Source organism: Cynocephalus volans, chromosome 11, assembly GCF_027409185.1.
Source record: "Cynocephalus volans isolate mCynVol1 chromosome 11, mCynVol1.pri, whole genome shotgun sequence".
Classification (NCBI taxonomy): Eukaryota; Metazoa; Chordata; class Mammalia; order Dermoptera; family Cynocephalidae; genus Cynocephalus; species Cynocephalus volans.
The window spans coordinates 132,023,299-132,048,720 of record NC_084470.1 but is presented as its reverse complement, the minus strand read 5'-3'; positions in this window follow the sequence as shown (position 1 = coordinate 132,048,720).

Here is a 25,422-nt window from a genome sequence, read left to right as displayed (position 1 = left end):
AAACCAGTTCTATCCATTTCTATCTGGTTTAAACCGGTTTAAACTGGTTCAATCCGGTTTTATCCGGTTTAAGCCGGTTCAATCCGGTTTTATCTGGTTTAAACCGGTTTAAGCCGGTTCAATCCGGTTTTATCCAGTTTAAACCTATTCTATCCGCTTCTATCCAGTTGAAACCAGTTTAAACCGGTTCAATCCGGTTTTATCCGGTTTAAACCAGTTCAATCCTGTTTTATCCAGTTTAAACCGGTTATATCCGGTTCTATCCGTTTGAAACCAGTTTAAACCGGTTCAATCCGGTTTTATCCGGTTTATACCGTTTCTATCCGGTTCTATCCGGTTGAAACCGTATTAAACCGGTTAAATCCGGTTTTATCCGGTTTAAACTGGTTCAGTCTGGTTTTATCCAGTTTCAACCGGTTTAAACCGGTTCAATCCGTTTTTATCCGGTTTAAACCGGTTCTATGCTGTTTATACCAGTTTAAGCCTGTTCAATCGGGTTTTATCCGGTTTAGACCTGTTTAAGCCGGTTCATTCCAGTTTTATCCAGTTTAAACCGGTTTAAACCCTTTCAATCCGTTTTTATCCGGTTTCAACCGGTTTACACTGGTTCAATCCGGTTTTATCCGGTTTAAACCGTTTCTATCCACTTCTATCCGTTTTAAACCGGTTTAAACCAGTTCATTCCGGTTTTATCCGGTTTAAACCGGTTTGAACCGGTTCAATCCGGTTTTATCCGGTTTAAACCGGTTTAAGCCGGTTCAATCCGGTTTTATCCGGTTTAAACCGGTTTAATCCTGTTTAAAGCGGTTTAAGCTGGTTCAATCCGGTTTTATCCAGTTTAAACCGGTTCTATCCGGTTCTATCTGGTTGAAACCAGTTTAAACCGGTTCAATCCGGTTTTATCCGGTTTAAACCGGTTCAATCCGGTTTCATCCGGTTTAAACCGGTTCAATCCGGTTTTATCCGGTTTAAACCGGTTCATTCCAGTTTTATCCGGTTACAACCGGTTTGAATTGGTTCAATCCGGTTTTATCCGGTTTAAACTGGTTCAGTCCAGTTTTATCCGGTTTAAACCAGTTCATTCCGGTTTTATCCGGTTTAAACCGGTTCAATATGGTTTTATCTGGTTTAAACCAGTTCACTCTGGTTTTATCCGGTTTAAACCGGTTTGAACCGGTTCAATCCGGTTTTACCCGGTTTAAACCTGTTTAAGCTGGTTCAATCCGGTTTTATCCAGTTTAAACTGGTTCTATCCAGTTCTATCCAGTTGAAACCGGTTTAAACCAGTTCAAAGCGGTTTTATCCGGTTAAAACCGGTTCAATCCGTTTTTATTCAGTTTAAACCGGTTCTATCCGGTTTAAACCCTTTTAAGCCAGTTCAATCTGGTTTTATCCAGTTTTAACCGGTCCTATCAGGTTTAAACCGGTTTAGGCCGGTTCATTCCGGTTTTATCAATTTTAAACCGGTTTAAACTGCTTCAATCCGTTTATATCCGGTTTCAACCGGTTTCATCCGGTTCAATCCGGATTTATCCGGTTTAAACCAGTTCATTCCGGTTTTATCCGGTTTAAACCGGTTTGAAGTGGTTCAATCCGGTTTTATCTGGTTTAAACCGGTTTTATCCGGTTTAGACCAGTTCATTCCGGTTCTATCCGGTTGAAACCGGTTTAAACCGGTTCAATCCGGTTTGATCTGGTTTAAACCGGTTTTATCCGGTTTAAACCAGTTCATTCCGGTTTTATCCTGTTTAAACCGGTTATATCCGGTTTCATCCGGTTTATCCGGTTTAAACCAGTTTAATCCGGTTTTATCCGGCTTAAACCAGTTCAATCTGGTATTATGCGGTTTAAACTGGTTCAATTTGGTTTTATCCCGTTTGAACCGGTTTTATCCGGTTTAAACCGGTATAAACCAGTTCAATCCGGTTTTATCCTGTTTAAACCGGTTTAAACCGGATCAATCCGATTTTATCTGGTTTAAACCGGTTCAATCCAGTTTTATCCGGTTTAAACCGGTTTAAGCTGGTTCAATCCGGTTTTATCCGGTTTAAACCGGTTCAATCTTGTTTTATCCGGTTTAAACCGGTTGAAACCAGTTCAATCTGGTTTTATCTGGTTTAGACCATTTCAAACCGGTTCACTCCAGTTTTATCCGGTTTAAACCAGTTGTATCAATATCTATCTGATTTAAACCGGTTTAAACTGGTTCAATCCGGTTTTATCCGTTTTAAACCGGTTCAATCTGGTTTTATGGGGTTTAAACTGGTTCAATTTGGTTTTATCCGGTTTAAACCGGTTTTATCCGTTTTAAACCGGTTTAATCCAGTTCAATCCGGTTATATCTGGTTTAAACCGGTTTGAACCAGTTCAGTCCTGTTTTATCCGGTTTAAACCGGTTCTACCCGGTTCTATACAGTTGAAACCGGTTTAAACCGTTTCAATCAGGTTTTATCCGGTTTAAACCGGTTCTGTCCGGTTGAAACCGTATTTAACCGGTTCAATCCGGTTTTATCCGGTTTAAACCGGTTCAGTCTGTTTTTATCCGGTTTAAACCGGTTCAACCGGTTCAATCCGGTTTTATCCGGTTTAAACCGATTTTAGCCGGTTCAATCAGGTTTTATTCAGTTTAAACCGGTTCTATCCGGTTCTATCCGGTTGAAACCAGTTTAAACCGGTTCAATCCGGTTTTCTCCGGTTTAAACCAGTTCAATCCTGTTTTATCCGGTTTAAACCGGTTCTATCCGGTTCCATACAGTTGAAACTGGTTTAAACCTGTTCAATCAGGATTTATCCGGTTTAAACCGGTTTAAGCTGGTTGAATCCGGTTTTATCCAGTTTAAACCGGTTTTATCCGTTTTAAACTGGTTTAATCCAGTTCAATCCGGTTTTATCCGGTTTAAACCATTTCTATCCTGTTCTATCCGTTTTAAACTGGTTTAAACCAGTTCATTCCGGTTTTATCAGGTTTAAACCGGTTTGAACCGGTTCAATCCGGTTTAATCCGGTTTAAACCGGTTTAAGCCCGTTCAATCCAGTTTTATCCAGTTTAAACCGGTTCTATCCGGTTCTATCCATTTGAAACCAGTTTAAACCGGTTCAATCCGGTTTTATCCGGTTTATACCGTTTCTATCCGGTTCTATCCGTTTTAAACCGGTTTAAACCAGTTCATTCCGGTTTTATCCGGTTTAAACCTGTTTGAACCGGTTCAATCTGGTTTTATCCGGTTTAAACCGGTTTAAGCCGGTTCAATCTTTTTTTATCCGGTTTAAACCGTTTGAAACCAGTTCAATCCGGTTTTATCTGGTTTAGACCAGTTCAAACCGGTTCATTCCGGTTTTATCCAGTTTAAACCAGTTCTATCCATTTCTATCTGGTTTAAACCGGTTTAAACTGGTTCAATCCGGTTTTATCCGGTTTAAACCGTTTCTTTCTGTTTTAATCGGTTTAAAACAGTTCATTCCGGTTTTATCTGGTTTAAACCGGTTTGAACCGGTTCAATCCGGTTTTATCCGGTTTAAACTGGTTTAAGCCAGTTCAATCCGGTTTTATCTGTTTTAAACCGGTTTAAGCCGGTTCAATCCGGTTTTATCCAGTTTAAACCTGTTCTATCCACTTCTATCCAGTTGAAACCAGTTTAAACCGGTTCAATCCGGTTTTATCCGGTTTAAACCAGTTCAATCCTGTTTTATCCAGTTTAAACCGGTTCTATCCGGTTCTATACAGTTGAAAACGGTGTAAACCGGATCAATCTGGTTTTAACCGGTTTAAACCGGTTCAATCCGGTTGAAATCGTATTAAACCGGTTAAATCCGGTTTTATCCGGTTTAAACCGGTTCAGTCTGGTTTTATCCGGTTTCAACCGGTTTAAACCGGTTCAATCCGGTTTTATCCGGTTGAAACCGGTTCTATGCTGTTTATACCAGTTTAAGCCTGTTCAATCGGGTTTTATCCGGTTTAGACCTGTTTATGCCGGTTCATTCCAGTTTTATCCAGTTTAAACCGGTTTAAACCCTTTCAATCCGTTTATATCCGGTTTCAACCGGTTTAAACCGGTTCAATCCGGTTTTATCCGGTTTAAACCGGTTCTATGCTGTTTATACCAGTTTAAGCCTGTTCAATCGGGTTTTATCCGGTTTAGACCTGTTTAAGCCGGTTCATTCCAGTTTTATCCAGTTTAAACCGGTTTAAACCCTTTCAATCCGTTTTTATCCGGTTTCAACCGGTTTACACCGGTTCAATCCGGTTTTATCCGGTTTAAACCATTTCTATCCACTTCTATCCGTTTTAAACCGGTTTAAACCAGTTCATTCCGGTTTTATCCGGTTTAAACCGGTTTTAACCGGTTCAATCCGGTTTTATCCGGTTTAAACCGGTTTAAGCCGGTTCAATCCGGTTTTATCCGGTTTAAACCGGTTTAATCCTGTTTAAAGCGGTTTAAGCTGGTTCAATCCGGTTTTATCCAGTTTAAACCGGTCCTATCCGGTTCTATCCGGTTGAAACCAGTTTAAACCGGTTCAATCCGGTTTTATCCGGTTTAAACCGGTTCAATCCGGTTTTATCCGGTTTAAACCGGTTCATTCCGGTTTTATCCGGTTAAAACCGGTTTGAAATGGTTCAATCCGGTTTTATCCGGTTTAAACTGGTTCAGTCCGGTTTTATCCGGTTTAAACCAGTTCATTCCGGTTTTATCCAGTTTAAACCGGTTCAATCCGGTTTTATCTGGTTTAAACCAGTTCACTCTGGTTTTACCCGGTTTAAACCGGTTTGAACAGGTTCAATCCAGTTTTACCCGGTTTAAACCTGTTTAAGCTGTTTCAATCCAGTCTTATCCAGTTTAAACCGCTTCTATCCGGTTCTATCCAGTTGAAACCGGTTTGAACCAGTTCAATGCGGTTTTATCCGGTTAAAACCGGTTCAATCCGTTTTTATCCGGTTTAAACCTGTTCAATCTGGTTTTATCCGGTTTAAACCGGTTCTATCCGGTTTTATCCGGATTAAACCGGTTTAGCCCTGTTCTATCCGGTTTAAACCGGTTTAAACCGGTTCAATCCCATTTTATCCAGTTTAAACCGGTTCAATCCGGTTTTATCCGGTTTAAACCGGTTTAAGCCGGTTCAATCCGGTTTTATCTGGTTTAAACAAGTTCACTCTGGTTTTATCCAGTTTAAAACGGTTTGAACCGGTTCAATCCGGTTTTATCCGGTTTAAACCTGTTTAAGCTGGTTCAACCCGGTTTTATCCAGTTTAAACCGGTTCTATCCGGTTCTATCCAGCTGAAACCGATTTAAACCAGTTCAATGCGCTTTTATCCGGTTAAAACCGGTTCAATCCGGTTTAAACCTATTTAAACCGGTTCAATCTGTTTTATCCAGTTTAAACCGGTTCTATCCGGTTGAAACCAGTTTAAACTGGTTCAATCCGGTTTTATCCGGTTTAAACCGGGTTAAGCTGGTTCTATCCAGTTTTATCCGGTTTAAACCGGTTCAATCTTGTTTTATCCGGTTTAAACCGTTTGAAACCAGTTCAATCCGGTTTTATCTGGTTTAGACCAGTTCAAACAGGTTCAATCCGGTTTTATCCAGTTTAAACCAGTTCTATCCATTTCTATATGGTTTAAACCGGTTTAACCTGGTTCAATCCGGTTTTATCCGGTTTAAACCGGTTCTATCCGTTTTAAACCAGTTTAAAACAGTTCATTCCGGTTTTATCCGGTTTAAACCGGTTTGAACCGGTTCAATCCGGTTTTATCCGGTTTAAACCGGTTTGAACCGGTTCAATCCGGTTTTATCCGGTTTAAACCGGTTTGAACCGGTTCAATCCGGATTTATCCGGTTTAAACCGGTTTAAGCCGGTTCAATCCGGTTTTATCTGGTTTAAACCGGTTTAAGCCGGTTCAATCCGGTTTTATCAAGTTTAAAACGGTTCTATTCGTTTCCATCTGGGTTAAAAGGGTTGAAACTGGTTCAATCCGGTTTTACACGTTTTAAACCAGTTCAATCTGATTTTATCCGGTTTAAACTGGTTCAATTTGGTTTTATCCAGTTTAAACCGGTATGAACCGATTCAATCCGGTTTTATCCGGTTTAAACCGGTTTAAACCGGGTAAATCCGGTTTTATCCGGTTTAAACCTCTTCAATCCAGTTTTCTCCAGTTTAAACCGGTTTATACCAGTTCAATCCGGTTTTATCCGCTTTAAACCGGATCAATCCCGTTTGATCCAGTTTAAACCGGTTTAAACCGGTTCTATCCGGTTCTATCCCGTTTAAACCGGTTCTATCCAGTTCTATCTGGTTTAAGCCGGTTTAAACCGGTTCAATCCGGTTTTATTCGGTTTAAACCGGATCAATCCGGTTTTATCCAGATTAAACTGGTTTAAACTGGTTCAGTCCGGTTTTATCCGGTTTAAACCGGTTCTATCCAGTTTAAACCGGTTTAAACCGCTTCAATACGGTTTTATCTGGTTTAAACTGGATCAATCCCGTTTTATCCGGTTTAAACCGGTTTAAGCCGGTTCAATCTGGTTTTATCTGGTTTAAACCGGTTTAAGCCGGTTCAATCCGGTTTTATCCAGTTTAAACCGGTTGTATCCGGTTCTATCCGGTTGAAACCAGTTTAAAACGGTTCAATCCGGTTTTATCCGGTTTAAACCAGTTCAATCTTGTTTTATCCGGTTCAAACCGGTTCTATCCGGATCTATACAGTTGAAACCGGTTTAAACCAGTTCAATCAGGTTTTATCCGGTTTAAACCGGTTCTATCCGGTTGAAAGCGTTTTAAACCGGTTCAATCCGGTTTTATCCGGTTTAAACCGGTTCAGTCTGGTTTTATCCGGTTTCAACCGGTTTAAACCGGTTCAATCCGGTTTTATCCGGTTTAAACCGGTTCTATGCTGTTTATACCAGTTTAAGCCTCTTCAATAGGGTTTTATCCGGTTTAGACCTGTTTAAGCCGGTTCATTCCAGTTTTATCCAGTTTAAACCGGTTTAAACCCTTTCAATCCGTTTTTATCCAGTTTCAACCGGTTTACACCGGATCAATCAGGTTTTATCCGGTTTAAACCGTTTCTATCCACTTCTATCCGTTTTAAACCCGTTTAATCCATTTCATACTGGTTTTATCCGGTTTAAACCGGTTTGAACCGGTTCAATCCGGTTTTATCCGGTTTAAACCGGTTTAAGCCGGTTCAATCCGCTTTTATCCGGTTTAAACCGGTTCAATCCGGTTTTATCCAGTTTAAACCGGTTCTATCCAGTTCTATCCGGTTGAAACCAGTTTAAACCGGTTCAATCCGGTTTTATCCAGTTTAAACCAGTTCAATCCGGTTTTATCCGGTTTAAACCGGTTCAATCCGCTTTTATCTGGTTTAAACCGGTTCATTCCGGTTTTATCCGGTTTAAACCGGTATGAAATGGTTCAATCCGGTTTTATCCGGTTTAAACCAGTTTGAACCGGTTCAATCCGGTTTTATCGGGTTTAAACCGGTTCTATCCGGATCTATACAGTTGAAACCGGTTTAAACCAGTTCAATCAGGTTTTATCCGGTTTAAACCGGTTCTATCCGGTTGAAAGCGTTTTAAACCGGTTCAATCCAGTTTTATCCGGTTTAAATCGCTTCAGTCTGGTTTTATCCGGTTTCAACCGGTTTAAACCGGTTCAATCCGGTTTTATCCGGTTTAAACCGGTTCTATGCTGTTTATACCAGTTTAAGCCTCTTCAATCGGGTTTTATCCGGTTTAGACCTGTTTAAGCCGGTTCATTCCAGTTTTATCCAGTTTAAACCGGTTTAAACCCTTTCAATCCGTTTTTATCCAGTTTCAACCGGTTTACACCGGATCAATCAGGTTTTATCCGGTTTAAACCGTTTCTATCCACTTCTATCCGTTTTAAACCCGTTTAATACATTTCATACTGGTTTTATCCGGTTTAAACCGGTTTGAACCGGTTCAATCTGGTTTTATCCGGTTTAAACCGGTTTAAGCCGGTTCAATCCGCTTTTATCCGGTTTAAACCGGTTTAATCCTGTTTAAAGCGGTTTAAGCTGGTTCAATCCGGTTTTATCCAGTTTAAACTGGTCCTATCCGGTTCTATCCGGTTGAAACCAGTTTAAACCGGTTCAATCCGGTTTTATCCAGTTTAAATCAGTTCAATCCGGTTTTATCCGGTTTAAACCGGTTCAATCCGCTTTTATCCGGTTTAAACCGATTCATTCCGGTTTTATCCGGTTTAAACCGGTTTGAAATGGTTCAATCCGGTTTTATCCGGTTTAAACCAGTTTGAACCGGTTCAATCCGGTTTTATCGGGTTTAAACCGGTTCTATCCATTTCCATCTGGTTTAAACGGGTTTCAACTGGTTCAATCCGGTTTTATCCGTTTTAATCTGGTTCAATCTGATTTTATCCGGTTTAAACTCTTTCAATTTGGTTTTATCCGGTTTAAACCAGTTTGAACCGGTTCAATCCGGTTTTATCCGGTTTAAACCAGTTTAAACTGGGTCAATCCGGTTTTGTCCAGTTTAAACCTGTTCAATCCGTTTTTCTCTAGTTTAAACCGGTTTAGACAGGTTCAATCCGGTTTTACCCAGTTTAAACCGGTTCTATCCGGTTCTATCCGGTTGAAACCAGTTTAAACCGGTTCAATCCGGTTCTATCCGGTTTAAACCAGTTCAATCCGGTTTTATCCGGTTTAAACCGGTTCTATCCAGTTCTTTCCGGTTTAAACCGGTTCTATCCTGTTCTATCTGGTTTAAACCGGTTCAATCCGGTTTTATCCCGTTTAAACCAGTTTAAACTGGTTCAATCCGGTTTTATCCGGTTTAAACGGTTTCTATCCGGTTTAAACCGGTTCTATCTGTTTTAAACCGGTTTAAAGCGCTTCAATCCGGTTTTATCCGGTTTAAACCGGTTTAAACCAGTTCAATCCGGTTTTATCCGGTTTAAACTGTTTTCAGCCGGTTCTATCCGGTTTAAACCGGTTTGAGCCGGTTCAATCCGGTTTTATCCAGTTTAAACCAGTTCAATCCGTTTTTTCCGGTTCAATCCGGTTTAAACCGTTTCAATCTGGTTTTATCTGGATTGATCCGGTTTAAACCGCTTCAATCCGGTTTTATCCTGTTTAAACCGGTTCTATCCGGTTCTATCCGGTTGAAACCGGTTTAATCCGGTTCAATCCGGTTTGCTCCGGTTTAAACCGGTTCAATCTGGTTTAATCCGGTTTAAACCGGTTTTAACCGATTCAATCCAGTTTATCCAGTATAAACTGGTTTAATCCGTTTCAATTCGGTTTTATCCGGTTTACACCGATTTAAACCGGTTCAGTCCGGTTTTATCCAGATAAACCTGTTATATCCGGTTTAAACCGGTATAAACCAGTTCAATCCGGTTTTATCCTGTTTAAACCGGTTTAAACCGGATCAATCCGGTTTTATCCGGTTTCAACCAGTTTTAACTGGTTCTATACAGTTTAAACAGTTTTAAACCTGTTCAATCCGATTTCATCCGGTTGAAACCGATTCAACCTAGTTTTATCCGGTTTAAACCGGTTTAAGCTGGTTGAATCCGGTTTTATCCAGTTTAAACCGGTTTTATCCGTTTTAAACTGGTTTAATCCAGTTCAATCCGGTTTTATCCGGTTTAAACCATTTCTATCCGGTTCTATCCGTTTTCAACCGGTTTAAACCAGTTCATTCCGGTTTTATCAGGTTTAAACCGGTTTGAACCGGTTCAATCCGGTTTAATCCGGTTTAAACCGGTTTAAGCCAGTTCAATCCAGTTTTATCCAGTTTAAACCGGTTCTATCCGGTTCTATCCGTTTGAAACCAGTTTAAACCGGTTCAATCCGGTTTTATCCGGTTTATACCGTTTCTATCCGGTTCTATCCGTTTTAAACCGGTTTAAACCAGTTCATTCCGGTTTTATCCGGTTTAAACCTGTTTGAACCGGTTCAATCCGGTTTTATCCGGTTTAAACCGGTTTAAGCCGGTTCAATCCGGTTTTATCCGGTTTAAACCGGTTCAATCTGGTTTTATCCGGTTTAATCCGGTTTAAGCCGGTTCAATCCGGTTTTATCCAGTTTAAACTGGTTCTATCCGGTTCTATCCGGTTGAAACCAGTTTCAACCGGTTCAATCCGGTTTTATCCGGTTTTAACCGGTTTAAGCTGGTTCAATCTGGTTTTATCCGGTTTAAACCGGTTCAATCTTTTTTTATCCGGTTTAAACCAGTTCAATCCTGTTTTATCCAGTTTAAACCGGTTGTATCCGGTTCTATACAGTTGAAAACGGTTTAAACCGGATCAATCAGGTTTTAACCGGTTTAAACCGGTTCTATCCGGTTGAAACCGTATAAAACCGGTTAAATCTGGTATTATCCGGTTTAAATCGGTTCAGTCTGGTTTTATCCGGTTTCAACCGGTTTAAACCGGTTCAATCCGGTTTTATCCGGTTTAAACCGGTTCAATGCTGTTTATACCAGTTTAAGCCTGTTCAATCGTGTTTTATCCGGTTTAGACCTGTTTATGCCGGTTAATTCCAGTTTTATCCAGTTTAAACCGGTTTAAACCCTTTCAATCCGTTTTTATCCGGTTTCAACCGGTTTAAACCGGTTCAATCCGGTTTTATCCGGTTTAAACCGGTTCTATGCTGTTTATACCAGTTTAAGCCTGTTCAATCGGGTTTTATCCGGTTTAGACCTGTTTAAGCCGGTTCATTCCAGTTTTATCCAGTTTAAACCGGTTTAAACCCTTTCAATCCGTTTTTATCCGGTTTCAACCGGTTTACACCGGTTCAATCCGGTTTTATCCGGTTTAAACCGTTTCTATCCACTTCTATCCGTTTTAAACCGGTTTAAACCAGTTCATTCCGGTTTTATCCGGTTTAAACCGGTTTGAACCGGTTCAATCCGGTTTTATCCGGTTTCAACCGGTTTAAGCCGGTTCAATCCGGTTTTATCCGGTTTAAACCGGTTTAATCCTGTTTAAAGCGGTTTAAGCTGGTTCAATCCGGTTTTATCCAGTTTAACCGGTTCTATCCGGTTCTATCCGGTTGAAACCAGTTTAAACCGGTTCAATCCGGTTTTATCCGGTTTAAACTGGTTCAGTCCGGTTTTATCCGGTTTAAACCAGTTCATTCCGGTTTTATCCGGTTTAAACCGGTTCAATCCGGTTTTATCCGGTTTAAACTGGGTCAATCCGGTTTTGTCCAGTTTAAACCTGTTCAATCCGGTTTTCTCTAGTTTAAACCGGTTTAGACAGGTTCAATCCGGTTTTACCCAGTTTAAACCGGTTCTATCCGGTTCTATCGGGTTGAAACCAGTTTAAACCGGTTCAATCCGGTTTTATCCGGTTTAAACCAGTTCAATCCGGTTTTATCCGCTTTAAACCGGTTTAAACCGGTTCAATCCGGTTTTATCCGGTTTAAACCGGTTCTATCCAGTTCTTTCCGGTTTAAACCGGTTCTATCCTGTTCTATGTGGTTTAAACCGGTTCAATCCGGTTTTATCCGGTTTAAACCGGTTTAAACTGGTTCAATCCGGTTTTATCCGGTTTAAACGGTTTCTATCCGGTTTAAACCGGTTCTATCCGGTATAAACCGGTTTAAACCGCTTCAATCCGGTTTTATCCGGTTTAAACCGGTTTAAACCAGTTCAATCCGGTTTTATCCGGTTTAAACCGGTTTGAGCCGGTTCATGCCGGTTTTATCCAGTTTAAACCGGATACCGGTTTAAACCGGCTCTATCCAGTTTAAACAGGTTTAAGCCGGTTCAATCCGGTTTTATCCAGTTTAAACCGGTTCAATCCGTTTTTTCCAGTTCAATCCGGTTTAAACCGTTTCAATCTGGTTTTATCTGGTTTGAACCGGTTTAAACCGCTTCAACCCGGTTTTATCCTGTTTAAACCGGTTCTATCCGGTTCAATCCGGTTGAAACCGGTTTAATCCGGTTCAATCTGGTTTGCTCCGGTTTAAACCTGTTCAATCTGGTTTAATCCGGTTTAAACCGGTTTTATCCGATTCAATCCGGTTTATCCAGTATAAACTGGTTTAATCCGTTTCAATCCGGTTTACACCGATTTAAACCGGTTCAGTCCGGTTTTATCCAGATAAACCTGTTATATCCGGTTTAAACCGGTATAAACCAGTTCAATCCGGTTTTATCCTGTTTAAACCGGTTTAAACCAGATCAATCCGGTTTTATCCGGTTTCAACCAGTTTTAACCGGTTCTATACAGTTTAAACAGTTTTAAACCTGTTCAATCCGATTTCATCCGGTTGAAACCGATTCAACCTAGTTTTATCCGGTTTAAACCGGTTTAAGCTGGTTGAATCCGGTTTTATCCAGTTTAAACCGGTTTTATCCGTTTTAAACTGGTTTAATCCAGTTCAATCCGGTTTTATCCGGTTTAAACCATTTCTATCCGGTTCTATCCGTTTTAAACAGGTTTAAACCAGTTCATTCCGGTTTTATCAGGTTTAAACCTGTTTGAACCGGTTCAATCCGGTTTTATCCGGTTTAAACCGGTTTAAGCCGGTTCAATCCGGTTATTATCCGGTTTAAACTGGTTCAATCTGGTTTTATCTGGTTTAAACCGGTTTAAGCCGGTTCAATCCGGTTTTATCCAGTTTAAACCGGTTCTATCCGGTTCTATCCGGTTGAAACCAGTTTAAACCGGTTCAATCCGGTTTTATCCGGTTTTAACCGGTTTAAGCTGGTTCATTCTGGTTTTATCTGGTTTAAACCGGTTCAATCTTTTTTTATCCGGTTTAAACCGTTTGAAACCAGTTCAATCCGATTTTATCTGGTTTAGACCAGTTCAAACCGGTTCATTCCGGTTTTATCCATTTTAAACCAGTTCTATCCATTTCTATCTGGTTTAAACCGGTTTAAACTGGTTCAATCCGGTTTTATCCGGTTTAAACCGTTTCTTTCCGTTTTAACCGGTTTAAAACAGTTCATTCCGGTTTTATCCGGTTTAAACCGGTTTGAACCGGTTCAATCCGGTTTTATCCGGTTTAAACCGGTTTAAGCCAGTTCAATCCGGTTTTATCTGGTTTAAACCAGTTTAAGCCGGTTCAATCCGGTTTTATCCAGTTTAAACCTGTTCTATCCACTTCTATCCAGTTGAAACGAGTTTAAACCGGTTCAATCCGGTTTTATCCGGTTTAAACCAGTTCAATCCTGTTTTATCCAGTTTAAACCAGTTCTATCCGGTTCTATACAGTTGAAAACGGTTTAAACCGGATCAATCAAGTTTTAACCGGTTTAAACCGGTTCAATCCGGTTGAAACCGTATTAAACCGGTTAAATCCGGTTTTATCCGGTTTAAACCGGTTCAGTCTGGTTTTATCCGGTTTCAACCGGTTTAAACCGGTTCAATCCGGTTTTATCCGGTTTAAACCGGTTCTATGCTGTTTATACCAGTTGAAGCCTGTTCAATCGGGTTTTATCCGGTTTAGATCTGTTTATGCCGGTTCATTCCAGTTTTATCCAGTTTAAACCGGTTTAAACGCTTTCAATCCGTTTTTATCCGGTTTCAACCGGTTTACACCGGTTCAATCCGGTTTTATCCGGTTTAAACCGTTTCTATCCACTTCTATCCGTTTTAAACCGGTTTAAACCAGTTCATTCCGGTTTTATACGGTTTAAACCGGTTTGAACCGGTTCAATCCGGTTTTATCCAGTTTAAACCGGTTTAAGCCGGTACAATCCGGTTTTATCCGGTTTAAACCGGTTTAATCCTGTTTAAAGTGGTTTAAGCTGGTTCAATCCGGTTTTATCCAGTTTAAACCGGTTCTATCCGGTTCTATCCGGTTGAAACCAGTTTAAACCGGTTCAATCCGGTTTTATCCGGTTTAAACCGGTTCAATCCGGTTTTATCCGGTTTAAACCGGTTCATTCCGGTTTTATCCGGTTAAAACCGGTTTGAAATGGTTCAATCCGGTTTTATCCGGTTTAAACTGGTTCAGTCCGGTTTTATCCGGTTTAAACCAGTTCATTCCGGTTTTATCCGGTTTAAACCGATTCAATCCGGTTTTATCTGGTTTCAACCAGTTCACTCTGGTTTTACCCGGTTTAAACCTGTTTAAGCTGGTTCAATCCGGTTTTATCCAGTTTAAACAGGTTCTATCCGGTTCTATCCAGTTGAAACCGGTTTAAACCAGTTCAATGCGGTTTTATCCGGTTAAAACCGGTTCAATCCGTTTTTATCCAGTTTAAACCGGTTCTATCCGGTTTAAACCCTTTTAAGCCAGTTCAATCTGGTTTTATCCAGTTTTAACCGGTCCTATCAGGTTTAAACCGGTTTAGGCCGGTTCATTCCGGTTTTATCAGTTTTAAACCGGTTTAAACTGCTTCAATCCGTTTATATCCGGTTTCAACCGGTTTCATCCTGTTCAATCCGGATTTATCCGGTTTAAACCAGTTCATTCCGGTTTTATCCGGTTTAAACCGGTTTGAACTGGTTCAATCCGGTTTTATCTGGTTTAAACCGGTTTTATCCGGTTTAGACCAGTTCATTCCGGTTCTATCCGGTTGAAACCGGTTTAAACCGGTTCAATCCGGATTTATCTGGTTTAAACCGGTTTTATCCGGTTTAAACCAGTTCATTCCTGTTTTATCCAGTTTAAACCGGTTATATCCGGTTTTATCCGGTTTATCCGGTTTAAACCAGTTCATTCCGGTTTTATCCGGTTTAAACCAGTTCAATCCGGTTTTATCTGGTTTAAACCAGTTCACTCTGGTTTTATCCAGTTTAAAACGGTTTGAACCGGTTCAATCCGGTTTTATCCGGTTTAAACCTGTTTAAGCTGGTTCAATCCGGTTTTATCCAGTTTAAACCAGTTCTATCCGGTTCTATCCAGCTGAAACCGATTTAAACCAGTTCAATGCGGTTTTATCCGGTTAAAACCGGTTCAATCCGGTTTGATCCAGTTTAAACCAGTTCTATCCATTTCTATATGGTTTAAACCGGTTTAAACTGGTTCAATCCGGATTTATCCGGTTTAAACCGGTTTAAGCCCGTTCAATCCGGTTTTATCTGGTTTAAGTCGGTTTTGGCCGGTTCAATCCGGTTTTATCAAGTTTAAAACGGTTCTATTCGTTTGCATCTGGGTTAAAAGGTTTTAAACTGGTTCTATCCGGTTTTATACGTTTTAAACCAGTTCAATCTGATTTTATCCGGTTTAAACTGGTTCAATTTGGTTTTATCCGGTTGAAACCGGTTTGAACCGGTTCAATCCGGTTTTATCCGGCTTAAACCGGTTTAAACCGGGTAAATCCGGTTTTATCCGGTTTAAACCTCTTCAATCCGGTTTTCTCCAGTTTAAACCGGTTTATACCAGTTCAATCCGGTTTTATCCGCTTTAAACCGGTTTAAACCGGTTCAATCCGGTTTTATCCGGTTTAAACCGGTTCTATCCGGTTCTATCCGGTTTAAACCGGTTCTATCCGGTTCTTTCTGGTTTAAGCCAGTTTAAACCGGTTCAATCCGGTTTTATTCGGTTTAAACTGGATCAATCCGGTTTTATCCAGTTTAAACCGGTTTAAACTGGTTCAGTCCGGTTTTATCCGGTTTAAACCGGTTCTATCCGATTTTATCCGGTTTAAACCGGTTTAAGCCGGTTCAATCCGGTTTTATCTGGTTTAAACCGGTTTAAGCCGGTTCAATCCGGTTTTATCCAGTTTAAACCGGTTCTATCCGGTTCTATCCGGTTGAAACCAGTTTAAACCGATTCAATCCGGTTTTATCCGGTTTAAACCAGTTCAATCCTGTTTTATCCGGTTCAAACCGGTTCTATCCGGTTCTATAAAGTTGAAACCGCTTTAAACCGGTTCAAACAGGTTTTATCCGGTTTAAACCGATTCTATCCGGTTGAAAGCGTTTTAAACCGGTTCAATCCGGTTTTATCCGGTTTAAACCGGTTCAGTCTGGTTTTATCCGGTTTCAACCGGTTTCAACCGGTTCAATCCGGTTTTATCCGGTTTAAACCGGTTCTATGCTGTTTATACCAGTTTAAGCATGTTCAATCGAGTTTTATCCGGTTTAGACCTGTTTAAGCCGGTTAATTCCAGTTTTATCCAGTTTAAACCGGTTTAAACCCTTTCAATCCGTTTTTATCCGGTTTCAACCGGTTTACACCGGTTCAATCCGGTTTTATCCGGTTTAAACCGTTTCTATCCACTTCTATCCGTTTTAAACCGGTTTAATCCATTTCATACTGGTTTTATCCGGTTTAAACCGTTTCTATCCACTTCTATCCGTTTTAAACCGGTTTAATCCATTTCATACTGGTTTTATCCGGTTTAAACCGGTTTGAGCCGGTTCAATCCGGTTTTATCCGGTTTAAACCGGTTTAAGCCGGTTCAATCCGGTTTTATCCGGTTTAAACCGGTTTAATCCTGTTTAAACCGGTTTAAGCTGGTTCAATCCGGTTTTATCCAGTTTAAACCGGTTCTATCCGGTTCTATCCGGTTGAAACCAGTTTAAACCGGTTCAATCCGGTTTTATCCGGTTTAAACCGGTTCAATCCGCTTTTATCCGGTTTAAACCGATTCATTCCGGTTTTATCCGGTTTAAACCGGTTTGAAATGGTTCAATCCGGTTTTATCCAGTTTAAACCAGATTGAACTGATTCAATCCGGTTTTATCCGGTTTAAACCGGTTTAAACCGGTTCAATCCTATTTTATCTCGTTTAGACCCGTTCTATCCGGTTCTATCCTTTTTAAATCGGATTAAACTGGTTCTATCCTGTTCTATCCTGTTTTAACTGGATTAAACCAGTTCAATCCGGTTTTATTGGGTTTAAACCGGTGTTATCCGTTTCCATCTGGTTTAAACGGGTTTCAACTGGTTCAATCCGGTTTTATCCGTTTTAATCTGGTTCAATCTGATTTTATCCGGTTTAAACTGTTTCAATTTGGTTTTATCCGGTTTAAACCAGTTTGAACCGGTTCAATCCGGTTTTATCCGGTTTAAACCGGTTTAAACTGGGTCAATCCGGTTTTGTCCAGTTTAAACCTGTTCAATCCGGTTTTCTCTAGTTTAAACCGGTTTAGACAGGTTCAATCCGGTTTTACCCAGTTTAAACCGGTTCTATCCGGTTCTATCCGGTTGAAACCGGTTTAAACCGGTTCAATCCGGTTTTATCCGGTTTAAACCAGTTCAATCCGGTTTTATCCGCTTTAAACCGGTTTAAACCGGTTCAATCCGGTTTTATCCGGTTTAAACCGGTTCTATCCAGTTCTTTCCAGTTTAAACCGGTTCTATCCTGTTCTATCTGGTTTAAACCGGTTCAATCCGGTTTTATCCGGTTTAAACCAGTTTAAACTGGTTCAGTCCGGTTTTATCCGGTTTAAACGATTTCTATCCGGTTTAAACCGGTTCTATCTGGTTTAAACCGGTTTAAACCGCTTCAATCCGGTTTTATCCAGTTTAAACCGGTTTAAACCAGTTCAATCTTGTTTTATCCGGTTTAAACTGTTTTCAGCCGGTTCTATCCGGTTTAAACCGGTTTGAGCCGTTTCATGCCGGTTTTATCCGGTTTAAACCGGATACCGGTTTAAACCGGCTCTATCCAGTTTAAACAGGTTTAAGCTGGTTCAATCCGGTTTTATCCAGTTTAAACCGGTTCAATCCGTTTTTTCCGGTTCAATCCGGTTTAAACCGTTTCAATCTGGTTTTATCTGGTTTGAACCGGTTTAAACCGCTTCAATCCGGTTTTATCCTGTTTAAACCGGTTCTATCCGGTTCTATCCAGTTGAAACCGGTTTAATCCGGTTCAATCCGGTTTGCTCCGGTTTAAACCGGTTCAATCTGGTTTAATCCGGTTTAAACCGGTTTTAACCGATTCAATCCGGTTTATCCAGTATAAACTGGTTTAATCCGTTTCAATCCGGTTTTATCCGGTTTACACCGATTTAAACCGGTTCAGTCCGGTTTTATCCAGATAAACCTGTTATATCCGGTTTAAACCGGTATAAACCAGTTCAATCCGGTTTTATCCTGTTTAAACCGGTTTAAACCGGATCAATCCGGTTTTATCCGGTTTCAACCAGTTTTAACCGGTTCTATACAGTTTAAACAGTTTTAAACCTGTTCAATCCGATTTCATCCGGTTGAAACCGATTCAACCTAGTTTTATCCGGTTTAAACCGGTTTAAGCTGGTTGAATCCGGTTTTATGCAGTTTAAACCGGTTTTATCCGTTTTAAACTGGTTTAATCCAGTTCAATCCGGTTTTATCCGGTTTAAACCATTTCTATCCGGTTCTATCCGTTTTAAACTGGTTTAAACCAGTTCATTCCGGTTTTATCAGGTTTAAACCGGTTTGAACCGGTTCAATCCGGTTTAATCCGGTTTAAACCGGTTTAAGCCAGTTCAATCCAGTTTGATCCAGTTTAAACCGGTTCTATCCGGTTCTATCCATTTGAAACCAGTTTAAACCGGTTCAATCCGGTTTTATCCGGTTTATACCGTTTCTATCCGGTTCTATCCGTTTTAAACCGGTTTAAACCAGTTCATTCCGGTTTTATCCGGTTTAAACCTGTTTGAACCGGTTCAATCCGGTTTTATCCGTTTTAAACCGGTTTAAGCCGGTTCAATCCGGTTTAAACCGGTTCAATCTGGTTTTATCCGGTTTTAACCGGTTTAAGCCGGTTCAATCCGGTTTTATCCAGTTTAAACCGGTTCTATCCGGTTCTATCCGGTTGAAACCAGTTTAAACCGGTTCAATCCGGTTTTATCCGGTTTTAACCGGTTTAAGCTGGTTCAATCTGGTTTTATCCGGTTTAAACCTGTTCAATCTTTTTTTATCCGGTTTAAACCGTTTGAAACCAGTTCAATCCGGTTTTATCTGGTTTAGACCAGTTCAAACCGGTTCATTCCGGTTTTATCCAGTTTAAACCAGTTCTATCCATTTCTATCTGGTTTAAACCGGTTTAAACTGGTTCAATCCGGTTTTATCCGGTTTAAACCGGTTTGAACCGGTTCAATCCGGTTTTATCCGGTTTAAACCGGTTCAATCTGGTTTTATCCGGTTTTAACCGGTTTAAGCCGGTTCAATCCGGTTTTATCCAGTTTAAACCTGTTCTATCCACTTCTATCCAGTTGAAACCAGTTTAAACCGGTTCAATCCGGTTTTATCCGGTTTAAACCAGTTCAATCCTGGTTTATCCAGTTTAAACCGGTTCTATCCGGTTCTATACATTTGAAAACGGTTTAAACCGGATCAATCAGGTTTTAACCGGTTTAAACCGGTTCAATCCGGTTGAAACCGTATTAAACCAGTTAAATCCGTTTTTATCCGGTTTAAACCGGTTCAGTCTGGTTTTATCCGGTTTCAACCGGTTTAAACCGGTTCAATCCGGTTTTATCCGGTTTAAACCAGTTCTATGCTGTTTATACCAGTTTAAGCCTGTTCAATCGGGTTTTATCCGGTTTAGACCTGTTTATGCCGGTTCATTCCAGTTTGATCCAGTTTAAACCGGTTTAAACCCTTTCAATCCGTTTTTATCCGGTTTCAACCGGTTTAAACCGGTTCAATCCGGTTTTATCCGGTTTAAACCGGTTCTATGCTGTTTATACCAGTTTAAGCCTGTTCAATCGGGTTTTATCCGGTTTAGACCTGTTTAAGCCGGTTCATTCCAGTTTTATCCAGTTTAAACCGGTTTAAAACCTTTCAATCCGTTTTTATCCGGTTTCAACCGGTTTACACCGGTTCAATCCGGTTTTATCCGGTTTAAACCGTTTCTATCCACTTCTATCCGTTTTAAACCGGTTTAAACCAGTTCATTCCGGTTTTATCCGGTTTAAACCGGTTTGAACCGGTTCAATCCGGTTTTATCCGGTTTAAACCGGTTTAAGCCGGTTCAATCCGGTTTTATCCGGTTTAAACCGGTTTAATCCTGTTTAAAGCGGTTTAAGCTGGTTCAATCCGGTTTTATCCATTTTAACCAGTTCTATCCGGTTCTATCCGGTTGAAACCAGTTTAAACCGGTTCAATCCGGTTTTATCCGGTTTAAACCGGTTCAATCCGGTTTTATCCGGTTTAAACCGGTTCATTCCGGTTTTATCCGGTTAAAACCGGTTTGAAATGGTTCAATCCGGTTTTATCCGGTTTAAACTGGTTCAGTCCGGTTTTATCCGGTTTAAACCAGTTCATTCCGGTTTTATCCGGTTTAAACCGGTTCAATCCGGTTTTATCTGGTTTAAACCAGTTCACTCTGGTTTTACCCGGTTTAAACCGGTTTGAACCGGTTCAATCCGGTTTTACCCGGTTTAAAACTGTTTAAGCTGGTTCAATCCGGTTTTATCCAGTTTAAACCGGTTCTATCCGGTTCTATCCAGTTGAAACCGGTTTAAACCAGTTCAATGAGGTTTTATCCGGTTAAAACCGGTTCAATCCGTTTTTATCCGGTTTAAACCGGTTCTATCCGTTTTAAACCCTTTTAAGCCAGTTCAATCTGGTTTTATCCAGTTTTAACCGGTCCTATCAGGTTTAAACCGGTTTAGGCCGGTTCATTCCGGTTTTATCAGTTTTGAACCGGTTTAAACTGCTTCAATACGTTTATATCCGGTTTCAACCGGTTTCATCCGGTTCAATCCGGATTTATCCGGTTTAAACCAGTTCATTCCGGTTTTATCCGCTTTAAACCGGTTTGAACTGGTTCAATCCGGTTTTATCTGGTTTAAACCGGTTTTATCCGGTTTAGACCAGTTCATTCCGGTTCTATCCGGTTGAAACCGGTTTAAACCGGTTCAATCCGGTTTTATCCGCTTTAAACCGGTTTAAACCGGTTCAATCCGGTTTTATCCGGTTTAAAACGGTTCTATCCGGTTCTACCCGGTTTAAACCGGTTCTGTCCGGTTCTTTCTGGTTTAAGCCAGTTTAAACCGGTTCAGTCCGGTTTTATTCGGTTTAAACCGGATCAATCCGGTTTTATCCAGTTTAAACCGGTTTAAACTGGTTCAGTCCGGTTTTATCCGGTTTAAACCGGTTCTATCCGATTTTATCCGGTTTAAACCGGTTTAAGCCAGTTCAATCCGGTTTTATCTGGTTTAAACCGGTTTAAGCCGGTTCAATCCGGTTTTATCCAGTTTAAACCGGTTCTATCCTGTTTTATCCAGTTTAAACCGGTTATATCCGGTTCTATCCATTTGAAACCAGCTTAAACCGGTTCAATCCGGTTTTATCCGGTTTATACCGTTTCTATCCGGTTCTATCCGGTTGAAACCAGTTTAAACCGGTTCAATCCGGTTTTATCCGGTTTTAACCGGTTTAAGCTGGTTCAATCCGGTTTTATCCGGTTTAAACCGGTTCAATCTTGTTTTATCCGGTTTAAACCGTTTGAAACCAGTTCAATCCTGTTTTATCTGGTTTAGACCAGTTCAAACCGGTTCATTCCGGTTTTATCCAGTTTAAACCAGTTCTATACATTTCTTTCTGGTTTAAACCGGTTTAAACTGGTTCAATCCGGTTTTATCTGGTTTAAACCGGTTCTATCCGTTTTAACCGGTTTAAAACAGTTCATTCCGGTTTTATCTGGTTTAAACCGGTTTGAACCGGTTCAATCCGGTTTTATCCGGTTTAAACCGGTTTAAGCCGGTTCAATCCGGTTTTATCTGGTTTAAACCTGTTTAAGCCGGTTCAATCCGGTTTTATCCAGTTTAAACCTGTTCTATCTGCTTCTATCCAGTTGAAACCGGTTTAAACCGGTTCAATCCGGTTTTATACGGTTTAAACCAGTTCAATCCTGTTTTATCCAGTTTAAACCGGTTCTATCCGGTTCTATACAGATGAAAACGGTTTAAACCGGATCAATCAGGTTTTAACCGGTTTAAACCGGTTCTATCCGGTTGAAACCGTATTAAACCGGTTAAATCCGGTTTTATCTGGTTTAAACCGGTTCAGTCTGGTTTTATCCAGTTTCAACCGGTTTAAACCGGTTCAATCCGGTTTTATCCGGTTTAAACCGGTTCTATGCTGTTTATACCAGTTTAAGCCTGTTCAATCGGGTTTTATCCGGTTTAGACCTGTTTAAGCCGTTTCATTCCAGTTTTATCCAGTTTAAACCGGTTTAAACCCTTTCAATCCGTTTTTATCCGGTTTCAACCGGTTTACACCTGTTCAATCCGGTTTTATCCGGTTTAAACCGTTTCTATCCACTTCTATCCGTTTTAAACCGGTTTAAACCAGTTCATTCCGGTTTTATCCGGTTGAAACCGGTTTAATCCTGTTTAAAGCGGTTTAAGCTGGTTCAATCCGGTTTTATCCAGTTTAAACCGGTTTAAGCCGGTTCAATCCGGTTTTATCCGGTTTAAACCGGTTTAATCCTGTTTAAAGCGGTTTAAGCTGGTTCAATCCGGTTTTATCCAGTTTAAACCGGTTCTATCCGGTTCTATCCGGTTGAAACCAGTTTAAACCGGTTCAATCCGGTTTTATCCGGTTTAAACTGGTTCAGTACAGTTTTATCCGGTTTAAACCAGTTAATTCCGGTTTTATCCGGTTTAAACCGGTTCAATCCGGTTTTATCTGGTTTAAACCAGTTCACTCTGGTTTTATCCGGTTTAAACCGGTTCGAACCGGTTCAATCCGGTTTTACCCGCTTTAAACCTGTTTAAGCTGGTTCAATCCGGTTTTATCCAGTTTAAACTGGTTCTATCCAGTTCTATCCAGTTGAAACCGGTTTAAACCAGTTCAAAGCAGTTTTATCCGGTTAAAACCGGTTCAATCCGTTTTTATCCCGTTTAAACCGGTTCTATCCGGTTTAAACCCTTTTAAGCCAGTTCAGTCTGGTTTTATCCAGTTTAAACCGGTCCTATCAGGTTTAAACCGGATTAGGCCGGTTCATTCCGGTTTTATCAATTTTAAACCGGTTTAAACTGCTTCAGTCCGTTTATATCCGGTTTCAATCGGTTTCATCCGGTTCAATCCGGATTTATCCGGTTTAAAACAGTTCATTCCGGTTTTATCCGGTTTAAACCGGTTTGAAGTGGTTCAATCCGGTTTTATCTGGTTTAAACCGGTTTTATCCGGTTTAAACCAGTTCATTCCGGTTTTATCCTGTTTAAACCGGTTATATCCGGTTTCATCCGGTTTATCCGGTTTAAACCAGTTTAATCCGGTTTTATCCGGCTTAAACCGGTTCAATCTGGTATTATCCGGTTTAAACTGGTTCAATTTGGTTTTATCCCGTTTGAACCGGTTTTATCCGGTTTAAACCGGTATAAACCAGTTCAATCCGGTTTTATCCTGTTTAAACCGGTTTAAACCGGATCAATCCGATTTTATCCGGTTTAAACCGGTTCAATCCAGTTTTATCCGGTTTAAACCGGTTTAAGCTGGTTCAATCCGGTTTTATCCGGTTTAAACAGGTTCAATCTTGTTTTATCCGGTTTAAACCGGTTGAAACCAGTTCAATCTGGTTTTATCTGGTTTAGACCATTTCAAACCGGTTCACTCCGGTTTTATCCAGTTTAAACCAGGTGTATCAATTTCTATCTGATTTAAACCGGTTTAAACTGGTTCAATCCGGTTTTATCCGTTTTAAACCGGTTCAATCTGGTTTTATGGGGTTTAAACTGGTTCAATTTGGTTTTATCCGGTTTAAACCGGTTTTATCCATTTTAACCCGTTTTAATCCAGTTCAATCCGGTTATATCCGGTTTAAACCGGTTTGAACCAGTTCAGTCCTGTTTTATCCGGTTTAAACCGGTTCTATCCGGTTCTATACAGTTGAAACCGGTTTAAACCGTTTCAATCAGGTTTTATCCAGTTTAAACCGGTTCTATCCGATTGAAACCGTATTAAACCGGTTCAATCCGGTTTTATCCGGTTTAAACCGGTTCAGTCTGTTTTTATCCGGTTTAAACCGGTTTAAACCGGTTCAATCCGGTTTTATCTGGTTTAAACCGGTTTTATCCGGTTTAAACCAGTTCATTCCGGTTTTATCCTGTTTAAACCGGTTATATCCGGTTTCATCCGGTTTATCCGGTTTAAACCAGTTTAATCCGGTTTTATCCGGCTTAAACCGGCTCAATCTGGTATTATCCGGTTTAAACTGGTTCCATTTGGTTTTATCCCGTTTGAACCGGTTTTATCCGGTTTAAACCGGTATAAACCAGTTCAATCTGGTTTTATCCGGTTTAAACCGGTTTAAACCAGTTCAATCCGGTTTTATCCGGTTTAAACGGGTTTCAGCCGGTTCTATCCGGTTTAAACCGGTTTGAGCCGGTTCATGCCGGTTTTATCCGGTTTAAACCGGATACCGGTTTAAACCGGCTCTATCCAGTTTCAACAGGTTTAAGCCGGTTCAATCCGGTTTTATACAGTTTAAACCGGTTCAATCCGTTTTTTCCGGTTCAATCCGGTTTAAAACCGTTTCAATCTGGTTTTATCCGGTTTGAAAAGGTTTAAACCGCTTCAATCCGGTTTTATCCGGTTTAAACCGGTTCTATCCGGTTCTATCCGGTTGAAACCGGTTTAATCCGGTTCAATCCGGTTTGCTCCGGTTTAAACCGGTTCAATCTGGTTTAATCCGGTTTAAACCGGTTTTAACCGATTCAATCCGGTTTATCCAGTATAAACTGGTTTAATCCGTTTCAATCCGGTTTTATCCGGTTTACACCGATTTAAACCGGTTCAGTCCGGTTTTATCCAGTTTAAACCGGTTATATACGGTTTAAACCGGTATAAACCAGTTCAATCCGGTTTTATCCTGTTTAAACCGGTTTAAACCGGATCAATCCGGTTTTATCCGGTTTCAACCGGTTTTAACCGGTTCTATACAGTTTAAACAGGTTTAAACCTGTTCAATCCGATTTCATCAGGTTGAAACCGATTCAACCTAGTTTTATCCGGTTTAAACCGGTTTAAGCTTTTTGAATCCGGTTTTATCCAGTTTAAACCGGTTTTATCCGTTTTAAACTGGTTTAATCCAGTTCAATCCGGTTTTATCCAGTTTAAAACCATTTCTATCCGGTTCTATCCGTTTTAAACCGGTTTAAACCAGTTCATTCCGGTTTTATCCGGTTTCAACCGGTTTGAACCGGTTCAATCCGGTTTTATCCGGTTTTAACCAGTTTGAACCGGATCAATCTGGTTTTATCCAGTTTAAACCGGTTCTATCCTGTTCTATCCGTTTGAAACCAGTTTAAACCGGTTCAATCCGGTTTTATCCGGTTTATACCGTTTCTATCCGGTTCTATCCGGTTGAAACCAGTTTAAACCGGTTCAATCCGGTTTTATCCGGTTCAAACCGGTTCTATCCGGTTCTATAAAGTTGAAACCGGTTTAAACCGGTTCAAACAGGTTTTATCCGGTTTAAACCGGTTCTATCCGGTTGAAAGCGTTTTAAACCGGTTCAATCCGGTTTTATCCGGTTTAAACCGGTTCAGTCTGGTTTTATCCGGTTTCAACCGGTTTAAACCGGTTC